General features: G+C 43.5%; 1 protein-coding gene across 3 annotated transcripts in view; it reads left to right on the top strand.

Annotated features, from left to right (window-relative positions):
- BMPR2 (bone morphogenetic protein receptor type 2) overlaps nucleotides 1–20,034 on the top strand; it is a 192,072-nt gene that overhangs the window by 116,846 nt on the left and 55,192 nt on the right. The window lies entirely within an intron of this gene.

Here is a 20,034-nt window from a genome sequence, read left to right on the forward strand (position 1 = left end):
TTCTATATTGTGAGTCTCGTGAATTTTCTGTATTGTGAATTTTATTTTTAATTTGTTTTGTTTTAAATAATGACTATTATAGTGACTAGGTTTCCATTTTTCTAGTGGTAACTTTAGGCTTAAATGGACATTTCTTACTCAATTAGGTTATTGGTGTTTTCTAAGAATCATTAAATACTTTTTTTTTAAAGTTGTATAGAGTAACAGACTCTATTCTATCATATCTAAAAAGTACAATCTTAGTACAATAGAGGTAATTAAAGTAGAATTATACCAAAAATACTTTGAGAGTATATTTAATGGTGTTTTCTTTATTCTTCGATGAAATGTTTTGATGTACAATGGTCTGCAAATTAATTCTTCTATTTTTCTTGTATTTTTAAAATTCCTAGTCTGTTTACTTAAATGTGATCTTTCCATTTTTTATTTAATGATTTTATTCCAATCAAATATAATTAACTGTTTTAATTCATTCTTTAATAAAATAAACAAATTGCTGAAATTGTCTCTCCTAATCATAAAATAGCTATTTAAAATACATTCTAAAGAAATTAAAATTGTAAATACTTATGGAGCTAAAAGTTAAGGAGGAGGAGCACTGAATGTTTTTCCCATTTTTTCATATCTTTTCTAACCTTTTGGCGGGGGTGGAATTTAACTTTAGACTGTTATTTCTCTCTCTCCTTCAGTTTTTCACTGTTTCTTTCATAATTCACTCATCGAATGCCTTGATTCAATTAGCCAAGTATGGGCTATTTTTTTTGTTGTTGTTATTTTTTGCTTTTTCTTCCAAGCTAGATCTATTCAAAATGATTAACAAGTTAAATTTAAACCAGTCTTTCATATTCAGTATTAACTACTTGTTTGAAAAAACAAGAAATCTGCCCCCTCTCAATTTTTTAGGGCATTAAATGTAAACATTAGTCTGATTATGATTACTGCCATTCCAAACATATTAATTAAAAGAAATCAACGTTTATTTCCTATAAAAACATTTGTTCAAAACATTGAGCTCCACAATAAATCATAGTACAGAAACAATATCTTAACAATTTGGATTATTTTGCTAAGGAATTCACTTAACTGATCACATCATTTTAGATTTAAATGTTTTTCTCTACTTGTATGAAAGCTACATTGCTTGAAAACTACAAAAACTAATCCCCAATTTGCCTTTCTACACAGTGGTAAAAGATTAAGGAGCTGACATAACCACTAGTGTGTTATATTTAAGCTTCCCTTTGCTGCTTGCTGCACATGTTACAATGTTGTTCTTTCTTTGACACAGACCCAGACAAAAGCTGAGTGTAGCAAGGAAACAGACAGAACGCCTCCAGTAGTGGCCCCCGCCTGGCTCCAGGATTTGTAAACAGAAACATCCCAGGCTCCAATGAGACAGACAGAGGTTCCCTGTCTGTTCTGCATTCAGGAAGTGTTTGCTTGTATAAGCCCAACTATTGCACAGGCATACATAGTAGTGTTTACATTTGGCTGAGTATTTAACTGAGAAAACTTAATAGGGAAGAAAAAGAGGGTTTATTAGAGGTAGGAGAACAAGACAATTCAGGTATAACATAGATGTAGCATATGTTATGTAAAAAGGTTTTTTTATTTTGAAGAAATAGACAACAAAAAATAGTTTTCTAGTTAAAGGCCTCTTTTGCACGTACACGTGAATACACATATTGAAATATTTTTCCTGGCAGTTTTTCAGGGATCTCATATTTTTAGACCATGTGACATAGGCTTGGAAAGTTTTTATTTGAAATTTAACCAATCATATGGTTTATAATGAAATGGGAAAAGTTCCCTTGTCCTGACAGGGTGTGTGATGCGGGGTGTGGCTCACTTCTTCAGTGTCCCGCTGCTCAGACCTCTAGGGGAGCATACAGACAGGTAGGCTGTGGGGCTCCGACCTCACAACAGTGTCTAGGAGTGAATGTTTACAGCTCCTGAATCCGCAGTGGGCGTGTGTTACAGGGTGCTCTTTTAGTTTGCCATCTATAGGCGGCTTGTGTTAGCTCAATTAGACCCCCTTCCTTATCACAAGGACAGAGGGATTTCTGTATCCCAGGGTTTCCTGCCTTGGTGTACGGGAAGAGTCGGCTCACACCTGGGCTTGGAGAATGAGTGCAAGGTTTATTAGTAGAAGTAGCTCTCAGCAGATGGGGGAACCAGAAGGGAGATGGTTTTCTCCTGGAGTTGGGCCGCTTGGTGGCCAGGGCTCTCCTCCGTCTGCCCCAGCCAAACTCCGCGTCGTTGTCGTTCTGTCGACGGCCTGCCGGCGTGCGGGTGCCTATCGTTGTGCTCTTCTGCTGGCGTGCTCCTCTCGACGACCAGCCACTTTCTTCCGCCGATGTGCTCCTCTTTACGTCTGGCCGCCTGTGTGTCTGCCTGCTAGGGTCTCGGGTTTTTATAGGCCCAGGATGGGGACATGGCGGGTCCGGGTGGTCTTGGAAATGCAACATTTGGACGGGAAAGCAGGAGTGCCTGTCCTCACCTAGGTCTGTTGGGGTGGAGCCCTAGCCAGGGACGCACCTTTCTCTACCCATTACTTACCTCCCCACTTCCATGTCATTTAAGGAGGGCACACTGTTCCCTTCCCAGCACTATAACATGTTTAAAATGTTTTAAAACTTTTTTCATTCTCTCCAATATATGAATTAATAATCCATATTTCAGATTTTGAATTAATGAATGTTTAATGTAAAAGTTTTGTTAAATTTTCTTTTATAAATTTGAGAATAAAAGCAAAGAATGCTGAGCCTTCAAAAAACTGTACGAGAAGACTCATTATACAGAGTTTTGGAAGTAGGAGGACCTTAAAAGTCACTTACAAGATCACTTATTTTTATTTTATAGCTTAATGTATTTTAGTAACAAACAGGAACAGCAAAAAGACAGCATTAAAAACGTGCTTGAATGTGGGACAACTCAAAAAAGTAGAGTGAACAGATGGAACCTACTCTATGATTAAAATGCTGCAAACATCATTTAGTTGCTGTCAATAAGAAATTTACTTATTTTCCAAAAATCCAAATGCAGGCATTATCCAGAAAAATTTAACAGGTTTATTTATAATTGTTATGGCCAGGCATGGTGGTTTATGCCTGTAATTCCAGCACTTTGGGAGGCCAGGACAGGCAGATTGCTTGAGCCCGGGAGTTTGAGACCATCCTGAGCAACATGGCAAAACCCTGTCTCTACAAAAAATAAAAATTAGCCAGACGTGGTGGCATGAGACCAGATGCTTGGGAGGCTGAGGTGATAGGATCGCTTGAGCCTGGGAGGCTGAGGCTGTAGTGAGCCATGGTCATACCATTGCACTCCAGCCTGAGCGACAAAGTGAGACCCTGTCTCAAAAACAAAAACAAAAACAAATCAAAAGAACAAATTAAATAATTGTTATGAAGTTGAACTTCTAAAACTTGTTCACTGAAATGTTTTGACCCGCATTAATGCTTTATGTCCCACATTTATATTGAAAATCCACATGCAAATAAAAATGGAAAAACCACCAATACCTCATTTCTGTTCCTTATTTTTTCACTCACAATCTTATACTTAGGTGCCTTTTGACCCTATGGGGAAAAAATAATGTTCAGAACTACTGAGAGGTGACAGCGTGCTGGCAGTCCTTACCGCCCTAGCTCGCTCTCAGCGCCTCCTCTGCCTGGGCTCCCACTTTGGCGGCACTTGAGGAGCCCTTCAACCCACCACTGCACTGTGGGAGCCACTTTCTGGGCTGGCCGAGGCCGGAGCCCACTCCTTCAGCTTGCAGGGAGGTGTGGAGGGAGAGGCGCGAGCAGGAACCAGGGCTGCGTGCCACGCTTGCGGGCCAGCTGGAGTTCTGGGTGGGCATGGGCTTGGCGGGCCCTGCACTCGGAGCAGCCGGCTGGCCCTGCCGGCCCCAGGCAATGAGGGGCTTAGCACCCGGGCCAGCGGCTGCGGAGGGTGCACTGGGTCCCCCAGCAGTGCCAGTCAACCGGTGCTGCTCTTGATTTCTCACCGGGTCTTAGCTGCCTTCCCACGGGGCAGGGCTCGGGACCTGCAGCCCGCCATGCCTGAGCCTCCCACCCCCTCCATGGGCCCCTGTGCGGCCCGAGCCTCCCTGATGAGTGCCGCCCCCTGCTCCACGGCGCCCAGTCCCATTGCCAAGCGGTGAGACAATCGCCGAGTGGTGAGAGCATCACCTATCCGCAAGCAGTGAGTACCATCAGACCCCTTTCGCTTGCTATTCTGTCCTGTCTTTCCTTAGAATTCGGGGGCTAAATACCGGGCACCTGTCAGCCAGTTAAAAGTGACTAGCGCAGCTGCCAGAGTAAAGACACGGGTGTCAGGCTTTCTGGGAAAGGGCTCTCTAACAACCCCCGACTCTTCGGACTTGGGACCGTTGGTTTGCCTAGAACCAGCTTCCGCTTTTCCTGTACTTCTGGACTGAGTCGAGGGTCGACAAAGAGGAAAGCCATGCAGCTCCGGGGTCCCAACAACAAGTTGGTTGACCCTGTGGCCATGGGCAGAACTCTCAAAGGCATGTCGCCCAAGCGAGACTTGCCCATCTATCCTATCTATCCTGACCCTTGCCCCCTGGGTCCTAATGCCTGCCAGACAAACGTCCTCTCGCCTCTTTTCTCTGAGGTTAGACCCACTTCTAAAAATTGCTACCTGTCTCTGGTGCTTTTCTAGTTTCTCCTATAAGAATGATTTCTAGTATAAACTTCAGGACCCTGTTACCTTCTTTAGGCACCTGGGCTCACCAATCAGAAAGACATAATTTTTGCCCAAAGCCCTGTCACAGTGGGGACTACCTGGAATTTTAGGATCCCTCCTCAGACTAACAGGCCTAACAAAAGCTATTCCTGAAGCTAGGATATGGGGAGCCTCAGAAATTGTATCCTTCCTATTCATATAAGTGAGGACAAAAGGTGTCACTCTTCCAACCCTGGAGATCCCTTCCCTCCCTCAGGGTATGGCCCTCCACTTCATTTTTGGGGCATAACATCTTTATAGGACAGGGGTAAAGTCCCAAGACTAACAGGAGAATGCTTAGGACTCTTAACAGGTTTTTGAGGATGCGTTGGTAAGGGCCACTAAATCTGATTTTTCTCAGTTGGTCCTCCTTGTGGTCTAGGAGGACAGGCAAGGGTGCAGGTTTTCAAGAATGCGTCGGTAAGGACCACTAAATCCGACCTTCCTCCGTCCTCCATGTGGTCTGGGAGGAAAACTAGTGTTTCTGCTGCTGCGTCGGTGAGCGCAACTATTCTGATCAGCAGGGTCCAGGGACTGTTGCAGGTTCTTGGGCAGGGGTTGTTTCTGCTGCCGCATTGGTGAGCGCAACTATTCCGATCAGCAGGGTCCAGGGACAGTTGCACGTTCTTGGGCAGGGGTTGTTTCTGCTGCTGCGTCGGTGAGCACAACTATTCCGATCAGCAGGGTCCAGGGACCGTTGCGAGTTCTTGGGCAGGGGGAGAAACAAAACAAACCAAAACCGCGGGCGGTTTTGTCTTTCAGATGGGAAACACTCAGGCATCAACAGGCTCACCCTTGAAATGCATCCTAAGCCATTGGGACCAATTTGACCCACAAACCCTGAAAAAGAGGCGGCTCATTTTTTTCTGCCCTACGGCTTGGCCCCAGTATTCTCTTTCTGATGGGGAAAAATGGCCACCTGAGGGCAGTACAAATTACAATACTATCCTGCAGCTTGACCTTTTCTCTAAGAGGGAAGGCAAATGGAGTGAAATACCTTATGTTCAAGCTTTCTTTTCATTGAGGGAGAATATACAACTATGCAAAGCTTGCAATTTACATCCCACAGGAGGACCTCTCAGCTTACCACCATATCCTAGCCTCCCTATAGCTCCCCTTCCTATTAATGATAATCCTCCTCTAATCTCCCCTGCCCAGAAGGAAATAAGCAAAGAAATCTCCAAAGGACCACAAAAACCCCCGGGTTATCGGTTATGTCCCCTTCAAGCTGTAGGGGGAGGGGAATTTGGCCCAACCCGGGTACGTGTCCCCTTCTCCCTCTCTGATTTAAAGCAGATCAAGGCACACCTGGGGAAGTTTTCAGATGATCCTGATAGGTACATAGATGTCCTACAGGGTCTAGGGCAAACCTTTGACCTCCCTTGGAGAGATGTCATGCTACTGTTAGATCAAACCCGGGCCTTTAATGAAAAGAATGCGGCTTTAGCTGCAGCCCAAGAGTTTGGAGATACCTGGTATCTTAGTAAAGTAAATGATAGAATGACAGCTGAAGAAAGGGACAAATTCCCTACTGGTCAGCAAGCCATCCCCATTATGGATCCCCACTGGGACCTTGACTCAGATCATGGGGACTGGAGTCGTAAACATCTGTTGACCTGTGTTCTAGAAGGACTAAGGAGAATTACAAAAAAGCCCATGAATTATTCAATGATGTCCACCATAAATCAGGGAAAGGAAGAAAATCCTTCTGCCTTCCTCAAGCGGCTACGAGGCCTTAAGAAAATATACTCCCCTGTCACCTGAATCACTCGAGAGTCAATTGATTCTAAAAGATAAGTTTATTACCCAATCAGCCACAGATATCAGGAGAAAGCTCCAAAAGCAAGCCCTGAGCCCTGAACAAAAATCTAGAGGCATTATTAAACCTGGCAACCTCGGTGTTCTATAATAGGGACCAAGAGGAACAGGCCCAAAAGGAAAAGCGAGATCAGAGAAAGGCCGCAGCCTTAGTCATGGCCCTCAGACAAACAAACCTTGGTGGTTCAGAGAGGACAGAAAATGGAGTAGGCCAATCACCTGGTAGGGCTTGTTATCAGTATGGTTTACTAGGACACTTTAAAAAAGATTGTCCAATGAGAAACAAGCTGCCCCCTCATCCATGTCCACTATGCCGAGGCAATCACTGGAAGGTGCACTGCCCCAGAGGACGAAGGTTCCCTGGGTCAGAAGGCCCAACCAGATGATCCAACAACAGGACTGAGGGTGCCCGGGGCAAGTGCCAGCTCATGTCATCACCCTCACTGAGCCCCGGGTATGTTTAACTATTGAGGGCCAGGAAATTGACTTCCTCCTGGACACTGGCACAGCCTTCTCAGTGTTAATCTCCTGTCCTGGACGACTGTCCTCAAGGTCCGTTACCATCCGAGGAATCCTGGGACAGCCTGTAACCAGGTATTTCTCCCACCTCCTCAGTTGTAATTGGGAGACTTTGCTCTTTTCACATGCCTTTCTTGTTATGCCTGAAAGTCCCACACCATTATTAGGGAGGGATATATTAGCCAAGGCTGGAGCTATTATCTACATGAATATGGGGAACAAGTTAGCCATTTGTTGTCCCCTACTTGAGGAGGGAATCAACCCTGAAGCTTGGGCATTGGAAGGACAATTTGGAAGGGCAAAAAATGCCCGCCCAGTCCAAATCAGGTTAAAAGATCCCACCAGTTTTCCTTATCAAAGGCAATATCCCTTAAGGCCTGAAGCTCATACAGGATTACAGAATATTGTTAAACATTTGAAAGCTCAAGGCTTAGTAAGGAAATGCAGGAGTCCCTGAAACACCCCAATTCTGGGAGTACAAAAACCAAACGGTCAGTGGAGACTAGTGCAAGATCTTAGACTCATTAATGAGGCAGTAATTCCACTATATCCAGTTGTACCCAACCCCTATACCCTGCTCTCTCAAATACCAGAGGAAGCAGAATGGTTCACGGTTCTGGACCTCAAGGATGCCTTCTTCTGTATTCCCCTGCACTCTGACTCCCAGTTTCTCTTTGCTTTTGAGGATCCCACATACCACACGTCCCAACTTACGTGGACGGTCTTGCCCCAGGGGTTTAGGGATAGCCTTCATCTGTTTGGTCAGGCACTGGCCCAAGATCTAAGCCACTTCTCAAGTCCAGGCACTCTGGTTCTTCAATATGTGGATGATTTACTTTTGACTACCAGTTTGGAAGCCTCGTGCCAGCAGGCTACTCTAGATCTCTTGAACTTTTAGCTAATCAAGGGTACAAGGTGTCTAGGTCGAAGGCCCAGCTTTGCCTACAGCAGGTTAAATATCTAGGCCTAATCTTAGCCAAAGGGACCAGGGCCCTCAGCAAGGAACGAATACAGCCTATACTGGCTTATCCTCGCCCTAAGACATTAAAACATTTGAGGGGGTTCCTTGGAATTACCGGCTTTTGCCGACTATGGATCCCTGGATACAGCGAGATAGCCAGGCTCCTCTATACTCTAATCAAGGAAACCCAGAAGGCAAATACTCATCTAGTCGAATGGGAACCAGAAGCAGAAACAGCCTTTAAAACCTTAAAGCAGGCTCTAGTACAAGCTCCAGCTTTAAGGCTTCCCACAGGACAGAACTTCTCTTTATATGTCACAGAGAGAGCTGGGATAACTCTCGGAGTCCTTACTCAGACTCGTGGGACAACCCCACAACCAGTGGCATACCTAAGTAAGGAAATTGATGTAGTAGCAAAAGGCTGGCCTCACTGTTTAAGGGTAGTTGCAGCAGTGGCCGTCTTAGCATCAGAGGCTATCAAAATAATACAAGGAAAGGATCTCACTGTCTGGATTACTCATGATGTAAATGGCATACTAGGTGCCAAAGGAAGTTTATGGCTATCAGACAGCCACCTACTTAGATACCAGGCACTACTCCTTGAGGGACTGGTGCTTCAAATGCGCACATGCGTGGCCCTCAACCCTGCCACTTTTCTCCCAGAGGATGGGGAACCAATCGAGCATGACTGCCAACAAATTATAGTCCAGACTTAGGCCACCCGAGATGATCTCTTAGAAGTCCCCTTAACTAATCCTGACCTTAACCTATATAATGATGGAAGTTCATTTGTGGAGAATGGGATACGTAGGGTAGGTTACACCATAGTTAGTGATGTAACCATACTTGAAAGCAAGCCTCTTCCCCCAGGGACCAGTGCCCAGTTAGTGGAACTAGTGGCACTTACCTGAGCCTTAGAACTGGGAAAGGGAAAAAGAATAAATGTGTATACAGATAGCAAGTATGCTTATCTAATCCTACATGCCCATGCTACAATATGGAAAGAGAGGGAGTTCCTAACCTCTGGGGGAACCCCCATTAAATACCACAAGGAAATTATATAGTTATTGCACACAATGCAAAAACACAAAGAGGTGGGAATCTTACACTGACAAAGCCATCAAAATGGGAAGGAGAGGGGAGAACAGCAGCATAAGCAGCTGGCAGAGGCAGCAGAAAGGAAAGAAAGGGACAGGAAGTCAAAGAAAGAGACAGAGAAGAGACAAAGAAGTCAGAAAGAGGAACAGACACAGAAAGAGAGTTAAAAAGAGAGGAAGAGACAAAGAAGTCAGAGAGAAAGAGGAACAGACACAGAAAGAGAGTTAAAAAGAGAGGAAGAGACAAAGAAGAAGTTGAAGAGAAAGAAAGAGAGATGGAAGTAGTAAAGAAAAAACAGTATACCCTATTCCTTTAAAAGCCAGGGTAAATTTCTATCTACCCAGCCAAGGCATATTCTACTTATGTGGATCTTCAACCCGTATCTACCTCTCAAACAGTTTGCAAGAAATAACGAAATCTATCCTTACTGTATAATCCCAAATAGACTCTTTGGCAGCAGTGACCCTCCAAAACCGCCGAGGCCTAGACCTCCTCACTGCTGAGAAAGGAGGACTCTGCACCTTCTTAGGGGAAGAGTGTTGTTTTTACACTAACCAGTCGGGGGTAGCACAAGATGCCACCCAGCGTTTACAGGAAAAGGCTTCTGAAATCAGACAACGCCTTTCAAATTCTTATACCAGCCTCTGGAGTTGGGCAACATGGCTTCTCCCCTTTCTAGGTCCTGTGGCAGCCATCTTGCTGTTACTGGCCTTTGGGCCCTGTATTTTTAACCTTCTTGTCAAATTCGTTTCCTCTAGAATCGAGGCCATCAAGCTACAGATGGTCTTACAAATGGAACCCCAAATGAGTTCAACTAACAACTTCTACCGAGGACTCCTGGACCGACCCGCTGGCACTTCCCCTGGCCTAGAGAGTTCCCCTCTGAAGGACACTACAACTGCAGAGCCCCTTCTTTGCCCCTATCCAGCAGGAAGTAGCTAGAGCGGTCATCGGCCAAATTCCCAACAGCACTTGGGGTGTCCTGTTTAGAGGGGGGATTGAGAGGTAACAGCGTGCTGGCAGTCCTCACAGCCCTCGCTCACTCTCAGTGCCTCTGCCTGGGCTCCCACTTTGGCGGCACTTGAGGAGCCCTTCAGCCCACCACTGCACTGTGGGAGCCCCTTTCTGGGCTGGCCAAGGCCGGAGCCCACTCCCTCAGCTTGCAGGGAGGTGTAGAGGGAGAGGCACAAGCAGGAACCGGGGCGGCGTGCCGCGCTTGCAGGCCAGCCAGAGTTCCGGGTGGGCATGGGCTTGGTGGGCCCCGCACTCGGAGCAGCCAGCCCCGGGCAATGAGGGGCTTAGCACCCAGGCCAGCAGCTGCGGAGGGTGTACTGGGTCCCCCAGCAGTGCCAGCCCACCGGCGCTGCTCTCGATTTCTCACTGTGTCTTAGCTGCCTTCCCACAGGGCAGGGCTCGGGACCTGCAGCCCGCCATGCCTGAGCCTCCCACCCCCTCCATGGGCCCCTGTGCGGCCCAAGCCTCCCTGATGAGTGCTGCCCCCTGCTCCATGGCGCCCAGTCCCATCGACCACCCAAGGGCTGAGGAGTGCGAGCGCACGGTGTGGGACTGGCAGGCAGCTCCACCTGCAGCCCAGGTGTGGGATCCACTGGGTGAAGCCAGCTGGGCTCCTGAGTCTGGTGGGGACGTGGAGAACCTTTATGTCTAGCTCAGGGATTGTAAATACACCAATAGGCACTCTGTATCTAGCTCAAGGTTTGTAAATACACCAATCAGCACCCTGTGTCTAGCTCAGGGTTTGTGAATGCACCAATCGACACTCTGTATCTAGCTACTCTGGTGGGGCCTTATAGAACCTTTGTGTCGACACTCTGTATCTAGCTAATCTGGTGGGGACGTGGAGAACCTTTGTGTCTAGCTCAGGGATTGTAAACGCACCAATCAGCACCCTGTCAAAACAGACCACTCGGCTCTACCAATCAGCAGGACGTGGGTGGGGCCAGATAAGAGAATAAAAGCGGGCTGCCCGAGCCAGCAGTGGCAACCCGCTTGGGTCCCCTTCCACACTGTGGAAGCTTTGTTCTTTAGCTCTTTGCAATAAATCTTGCTACTGCTCACTCTTTGGGTCCATACTGTTTTTATGAGCTGTAACACTCACCGCAAAGGTCTGCAACTTCACTCCTGAAGCCAGCGAGACCAGGAGCGCACCGGGAGGAATGAACAACTCCAGACGCGCCGCCTCAAGAGCTGTAACACTCACCGCGAAGGTCTGCAGCTTCACTCCTGAGCCAGCGAGACCACAAACCCACCAGAAGGAAGAAACTCTGAACACATCCGAACATCAGAAGGAAAACTCCAGACGCACCACCTTAAGAGCTGTAATACTCACTGCGAGGGTCCGTGGCTTCATTCCTGAAGTCAGTGAGACCAAGAACCCACCAATTCCGGACACACTACCAATAAAAGGAAGAAGATAATATTTTTTTAACAGGAGTTTTCCATCATAGTAGTTTTTTTTTTTTTTTTTTTTGAGAGAGTCGCACTCTGTCACTCAGGCTGGAGTGCAGTGGCGCAATCTCTGCTCACTGCAACCTCCACCCTTCGAGTTCAAGCGATTCTCCTGCCTCAGCCTCCCAAGTAGCTGGGATTACAGGTGCCTGCCCCCGCGCCTGGCTAATTTTTTGTATTTTTAGTAGAGACGGAGTTTCACCATCTTGGCCAGGCTGGTCTTGCACTCCTGACATCATGATCCACCCACCTTGGCCTCCCAAAGTGCTGGGATTACAGGCGTGAGCCACCATGCCTGACCCATCATAGTAGATTCTTAAGGATGCTTTCTACAAATGCATTGTGCTAGTTGGATATCTTTTGGCATGATTGTTACACGTTTGGCATGGATAACATACAGGTTAATGTCTTCAAAAAGGCCAACCAGATAGGCCTACTCAACAGAGATAGCTATTTTCAAAACACCAATAGCTGTACTCTAGATGTGCCAATCTATTTTGAAGTCCCAAACAATTTCTCACCTCAGACACTGGAAGAAAATTTGCCAATCAGAAGTGCAGGGGACTTCTGATTAGGACTTATTACAGAGTGCCTCGCAAATAGGTCTGTAATTCTGAGGTTTCTTCACCTATCCTGTAGAGGACACTCTCTTAGGAGCAGCTTTTTTTTTTTTTTTAAATAAATTTTGGAAACAGGATTTTACTCTGTCTTCTAGGCCGCAGTGTAGTGGCGCAATCATAGTTCACTGCAGCCTGCAACTCCTGAGCTCAAGCAACCCTCCCAACTCAGCCTCCTGAGTAGCTGGGATTACAGGTGTGAGCACTGTGCTTGGTCTCTTATGAGCAACTTTTGTAACCACTTGCTTACTGGATGCTTTACTTCCAGTTGATTTATGGACATTGTTGTGCCTTTTATGAGCCATGGTATAGAGACCTCCTTACTCTCCTTCTCCTTTGGCTGGAGCTTGGCAAGCTAGAGGTGGTGCTGGCACTCTATAACCACTTTGTTTTATGGATAAAGAAGTAAGAGCCTAGAAAAATTATATAATTTGTCCACAGTGGCTAAAGTGGGACTAAAACTTATGAGCTCTTTTCACTAAACTACTTTACCACTGTTACCTGAAATATTTTGGGAGTGTAATATTATCAATAATAGACTACTTATTTCCTAACAACTGGTTGTTAATGATAATGTTAAATTATAGTTAAATTTTGAAGTTAAATTCACTGTTCGTCATGGTTGCTAATATTTGATGTAATGCCTTAGGACAAATTTTCCTACCTAGGTGTCTTAGTCAAAGTAGTGTGGACTGGGTACTTAGTTCTAGAGTCTGGGAAGTCCGTGTCCTTAATAGTGCCTGCAGATGGTTGTCTTCTCATTGTAACTTACATGTTACATGTAACTCACATGCCAATGTTCTCACATGGCAGAGAACAGAAAGATAGATCCTGTGTCTCCTCTTTTTTAATTTTTAATTAATTAATTTTTTTTTTTGAGACAGAGTCTCACTCACCCAGGCTGGAGTGCAGTGGTGTGATATCAGCTCACTGCAACCTCCACTTCTTGGGTTCAAGTGATTCTCCTGCCTCAGCCTCCCAAGTAGCTGGGATTACAGGCACACACCACCAAGCCCAGCTAATTTTTTGTATTTTTAGTAGAGACAGGGTTTCGCCATGTTGGCCAGCCTGGTCTCAAACTCCTTACCTCAAATCCTCAAGTGATCCACCCACCTTGGCCTCCACTTTACAGACATGAGCCACCATGCCTGGCCTTTTGTTTTGTTTTGTTTTGTTTTTTTATAAGGGCCCAAACCCATTCATGAGGGCTCTACCCTCATTATATAATTACCTTCCAAAGGTTCTACCTCCATATACTGTCACGTTGGGGATTTAGGCTTCAACATACAAATTTGCAGGGCACATATTCAGTCCATAGGCCGGGTGCGGTGGCTCACACCTGTAATCCCAGCAGTTTGGGAGGCTGAGGCGGGTGGATCACCTGAGGTCAGGAGTTTGAGACCAGCCTGACCAACATGGTGAAACCCTGTCTCTACTAAAAATACAAAAAATTAGTTGGGCGTGGTGGCGTGTGCCTGTAATCCCAGCTACTCGGGAGGCTGAGGCAGGAGAATCGCTTGAACCCAGAAGGCAGAGGTTGCAGTGAGCCGAGATCGCGCCACTGCTCTCCAGCCTGGGTGACAAGAGCGAAACTCTGTCTCAAAAAACAATAACAGCAAAAAAATTAGCCGGGCGTAGTGGCGTGCACCTGTAATCCCAGCTACTCGGGAGGCTGAGGCAGGAGAATTGCTAGAGCCTGGGAGGCGAAGGTTGTAGTGACCCGAGATCGTGCCATTGGACTCCAGCGTGTGCAAGAGAGTGAGACTCTGCCTTAAAAAGAAAAAAAAAAAAAGGAATTCATTAAATGTTCAGCTGTTTCTTCCTCCTCACATGTACGGTGGTGTCCTCCTCCACTCACTGCTTTACCTAGGATAAGAGCAGCCTTGGGTCTCTTCACTCTTGGAAGAGTCTTTTCATATTCTACTTTTAAATCCATTTAGTTTCCTTTTGTCCTTAGATCTTATTTTTAAAGAAAAGGTTATGATTTTTAGGTTTTCTGACTTGTTATCAGGGAAGTGTTTTGGCTTGTTACTAAGATGGGAATAAAATTCTTTGCATCTTTGTATACTCTAAGCAGAAGTGGGAGTCACTTTTTTTCACATTGGTCGAGACAGCATCTTGCTCTGTCACCCAGACTGGAGTGTGGTAACACAATTATGGCTCACTGCATCCTCGAACTGCTGGGCATGAGCAGTCCTCCTGCCTCAGCCTCCCAAGTAACTGGGACTATAGGCATGCACTACCACACCCAGCTAATTTTTTATTTTTTGTAGAGACAAAGTCTTGCTCTATCACCCAGGCTGGTCTCAAGCTCCTGGCCTAAAGCAGTTCTCCCAGCTTAGCCTCCCAAAATGCTGAGATCACAGGCATGAACTACTGTTGCCTGGCCTTTTTTCACCTTTTTTTTTTTTTTTTTCCTGAGATGGAGTTTCGCTCTTGTTGCCCATGCTGGAGTGCAATGGCGCCATCTCGGCTCACTGCAGCCTCTGCCTCCCGGGTTCAAGCGATTCTCCTGCCTCAGCCTCATGAGTAGCTGGGATTACAGGCATGTGCCACCATGCCCGGCTAATTTTTGTATTTTTAGTAGAGACGGGGTTTTACCATGTTGGCTAGGCTGGTCTCGAGCTCCTGACCTCAGGTGATCCACCCGCCTCAGCCTCCCAAAGTGCTGGGATTATAGGTGTGTGAGCCACTGCGCCTGTCCCCTTTTACACATTTTAACATATGTGATGTAAGTCATTTTATCTTATCTAAAAAGCTGTCAGTTGAGGCTATTATTATTATTATTATTATTATTATTATTACTGAGTCTCAGTCTGTCACTCAGGCTCGAGTGCAGTGGTGTGATCTCGGCTTACTGCAACCTTCGCCTCCTAGGTTCAAGCGATTCTTCTGCCTCAGCCTCCTGAATAGCTGGGATTACAGGCACGCACCACCACACCTGGCTAATTTTTGTATTTTTAGTAGAGATGGGGTTTCACCATGTTGGTCAGGCTGGTCTCAAACTCCTGACCTCATGATCCACCCGCCTGGGTCTCCCAAAGTGCTGGGATTACAGGCGTGAGCCACTGCACCCAGCTGAGGCTATTATTTCCTTATCACCAAGAAAAAGAAATACCATCAAGTAATTTTACAATGCCACAAATATGATATATCCCACTGTAGGAGATTTTAAGATGTGATCAATGTATGTATTAAAATTGATGAAATATGGGAGTTGTCACCTATGTAAATGTGAACTTGATTGTTAACTCTGGCAGAATGTCCACTCAGCAGCAACCCTTCAGTGTTTCTGTCAACAAACCATATGCGAAGTCAGATGAGTTGTATTGTTTGAAAATGTTTCATTGGATAACAAAATGTTGATGGTTGCTAACGCTTAGTGATGGGCATTTGGAATTTGTATGTACACTCCACTTCTGTATACAGTAGTAAGTTTTTTATAATAAAAAGATTAAAACTAGAACAAGCAACCTTCCATTGGCACTTTCTGGCATGATCAAGAAAGCATCTGCATTAAAATTTTCAGAGTCGTGTTAGTGGATGGAAAGAAAATTCCAGAGACAAAAGTCAAAAGAATGTTTTAAAGAAATGTTGGGTTATGATCTCAGTGATGTTTTTAATGACACATAAGGTAGAAATGTATGGAAAAATAGGACATAGTTGACAAATTTGAAAAGATATTCAGAAGAATCTAACTCTAAATATGAAAAAGTTTTAGGAATACCTACACCAATTTATTTTGCATCTGTTTTTCTTTTTACAGGCTGTATGAGAGTGACTTTAATAATCTCTGTCCAAATAAGTCTAAAGGAGCTTATCAAGAAGTAAAGCATAACATTCTAGGGGATAAGTCATAGTTGGTCGTAGTTTAAGCAGCATACTTTTTAGTATCTCTTATTTTGAATAAAAAAAAAGTAAGTACCATGTATATAGTTAATCATTTTTAGTGTTTCCAAGATACTGCTTTTCTTCATAGGCTATAAAAAGCTTTTGTTGCTTATATTAGTAACAAAAACAATTTTGCAAATGGAAACATTTCTAGAAACCTTACTATTTATATTAGTATTATATAAATTTATCCAATTTCCAGAAATTTGGGTAATGCTAAAATCACTTTCCAACAACTAAGACTAGGAAAATTGTCATTTCTATTTTGTAATAAAAGCTTGATAAAATACACATTAGTTAGCTATATGCAATGTTCTCATAATTTAGTAAAAGCAAAAAAAAAGCCTAGAAAGCTAAATCTTAGTGGAAAAATCTTTATTATTAAATTTTCAAATGTACTAATTCTGTGCTTTTTATGTACAACATTTGGTTTTTCAGGTTTTTTCAAAATCTAACCTTTGTTACATTAAAATTTTAATATTTTATTTAATTGGTAATGTCCTTTAAATAACATTAATCTAAATTTTCAATACTGAAATTTAAACATGTCCACATATTTAAGAATTAAAAATTAGATTTTTAAAAAATAAAATTAGATTCCTTATCACTTCTCATTCCTAGTTGAATTCAAAATACATTTTTCAAATAAGTAATATGGTTCAGTTCTTTTGGGAATTATAGCATTGGATATCTTAACTCATTTCCAGAGACAGTTTTATCTGTAATGCCATATTAATATTACATTTAATATTTAATTTTATTTTTTATACAGAAGACTTAAGATAATCTTTATTAACTCATATTTACTTGAATTACACAAGAATGTAAGAACACATTTAAATATTCAGTCTTTCTCATTTGGATGTGGCAAAACTTTGTTTCATGTTAGACTATGAATTTTTTTATTGTAACAAATATTTAAAGAAATACCAGTTTTTGGCTGGGCACGGTGGCTTATGCCTATAATCCCAGGACTTTGGGAGGCCAAGGTGGGCAGATCACGAGGTCAGGAGTTCGAGACCAGCCTGACCAACATGGTGAAACCCTGTCTGTACTAAAAAATACAAAAATTAGCTGGGTGTGGTGGCGTGTGCCTGTAATCCTGCTACTTAGGAGTCTGAGGCAGAAAAATCACTTGAACCCAGGTAGCAGAGGTTGCAGTGAGCTGAGATCGTACATCTGTGACATGGATAATATTCAGTGATAAAAGGAAATGAACTGCTAAGCCACAAAAAGACATGGAGGAACCTAAAGTACATATTGCTAAGTGAAAGAAGGCAGTCTGAAAAGTCTGTATATTGTATCATTCCAACTATATGACTTTCTGGAAAGGAAAAACTATAGGCACATAAAATATCCTTGTATAGTCATGAATCTATAAATTATTTAGTTTTGTGTGTGCGTGTATGTGTATATATTGAAAATAGTTTATCTTTTAGGTTTAGCAAATTCTAAAATGAGGTTTTTTTTGGGTTTTTTTGTTTGTTTATTTGTTTGTTTGCTTTTGAGACGGAGTCTTGCTTTCTCACCCAGGCTGGAGTGCAATGGCATGATCTTGGCTCACTACAATCTCTGCCTCCTGGGTTCAAGTGATTCTCCTGCCTCAGCCTCCTGAGTAGCTGGGATTACAGGCAAGCGCCACCATGCCCAGCTAATTTTTGTCTTTTTAGTAGAGATGTGGTTTCACCATGTTGGTCAGGCTGGTCTCAAACCCCTGACCTTGTGATCCGTCTGCCTCAGCCTCCCAACGTGTTGGGATGACAGGAGTGAGCCACCGCACCTGGCCTTAGTTTTTTTTTTTTTTTTTTGATTGAAGTAAAATTCACATAACTTAGAATTAGTCATATTAAAATGTACCACTCAACACATTCATAGTGTTGTGCAACTATGACCTCTGTCTAGTTCCAAAACATTTTCATCACCCCACAAGGGAAACCCTGTATCTAATAAGCAGTCACTCCCTATTTCTTCCTCTCCCAGTCCCTGGCAACTACTAACCTGCTTTCTGTCTATGAGTTTGGCCTATTCTGAGTATTTCATTTCAATGGAATCATAGAATATTCAACCTTTTGTAAATCCTTTGTAGGAATATACCACATTTTGTTTATCCATTCATCAGTTCATGAACATTTGTGTTGTTTCCACTTTCGGCTGTTGTAAATAGTGATGCCGTGAAGATGCGTGTAGAAGTTTTTGTTTGAACACTTGTTTTTGGTTCTTTCTGATATATGCCTAGGATTGGAATTGCTGGGTCTTATGGTGATTCCATGTTTAACTTTTTGAGGAACTCACAAACTGTTTTCTACTGTATACTTACCATTTTATATCCCACTTGCAATGTACAAGAGTTCTAATTTATCCACATCCTTGCCAGCGCTTTTTATTTTCTTTTTTTTAAATTGTAGCCATGCCAATGTATGTGAAATAATATCTCACTGTGGTAAAATGAGTTTTATATTTAGCTTTTCTGCCTGTAACTTACTCTGTGTGTTAAAAGGAGGCACAATGATCAATGTGTTAAAATCTATTAATATCTGAAAAATGGGCTGGGCACAGTGACTCACACCTGTAATCCCAGCACTTTGGGAGGCCAAAGTGGGCACATCAACTTGAGGCCAGGAGTTCAAGACCGATCTGGTTAACATGGTGAAACCCCATCTCTACTAAAAATACAAAAAATTATCCAGGTGTGGTGCTACAAACCTATAATCCCAGCAACTCAGGAGGCTGAGGCACAAGAATTGCTTGAGTCTGGGATGTGGAGTTTGCAGTGAGCTGAGATTGCACCATTGAGCTCCAGCCTGGGCGACAGAGCAAGACTCTCTTAAAAAAAAAAAAAAAGAAAGAAAGAAAAAAGAAAATATAATAAATGGCCTGCAAATTAAGAGTATTTCAGTGTTGTTTCAACATATCCTTCTATAGAAATATAGTTTAGACATTTTAATAAGCAACTTCTACTTAATTTGATTGAGACAAATAAATTCATTAAAACAGGAATGCCCATTAGAGGAACTCTTTGCCGTAGAGGCATCCTACTTTGCCATAGAAGCTTCTAATTTGAGTATAATATGCTTGATTTTGATTGAATATAAAGAATGAATAAAGATGCTGGCAGTCATCAAGCGCAGCTTCTGATCAGTATTACCAAACATTGCATAACTACGTCTAGTAAAACAATGAACAGCTCTTTCATAGGGCAACTCATTCTGTTTTAGACAGGTCTGTTTATAAGCCATGCTTTTCTGTATGCTCAACTAAAGGCTCTTATCCTTGAAGATACACTGATTGGAACTGGTTATTTGATGTGAAGACAGCTATCATATCCTCCCAAGTTTTCTTTTTTTTCCTCATCAGATGCTTTCAGTTCTTTCTACCCATCACAGTTCAGAGGTCTCAAACCTTCATAGTTGTACTTGCTCTCTTTTGGATATGCTCTAGTTTGTGGCCATCCACCCTAAAGGGTATTTGCTCTAGATGCGATCTGACCCACAGAATGGAACTTAACACATAAAATGTTTACATGTTTGTGATAGCCCTGTGATTTACCTATGTGTGTTCCCATTCCATTCTGCAAGTGAGTAAACTTGGGCTCAGATAGGAGAAGAAACTTTCCTAAGGTCATATATTAAGTGGAAGAAGTGAGCTTCAAGTCCTTTTCAGATTTAACTGCCTGCAAAGCCATGCTATTTTCATTAATAAAAATACCAATATTGATAAGTGTAACTACCATTTATTGCGTAGATAATATATGCTTTTTTAAAAAAAAACTTTAATTTTTTTTTTTTTTTTTTTAAAGAAACAGAGTCTCACTTCATCACCCAAGCTGGAGTGCAGTGGTACAATCATGGCTCACTGCAGCCTCAAACTCCTGGGCCCAAGCAATCCTCCTGCCATAGCCCCCTGAGTAGCTGGGAC

Source organism: Pan paniscus, chromosome 13 (genome assembly GCF_029289425.2).
Source record: "Pan paniscus chromosome 13, NHGRI_mPanPan1-v2.0_pri, whole genome shotgun sequence".
In the NCBI taxonomy this organism is placed as follows: domain Eukaryota; kingdom Metazoa; phylum Chordata; class Mammalia; order Primates; family Hominidae; genus Pan; species Pan paniscus.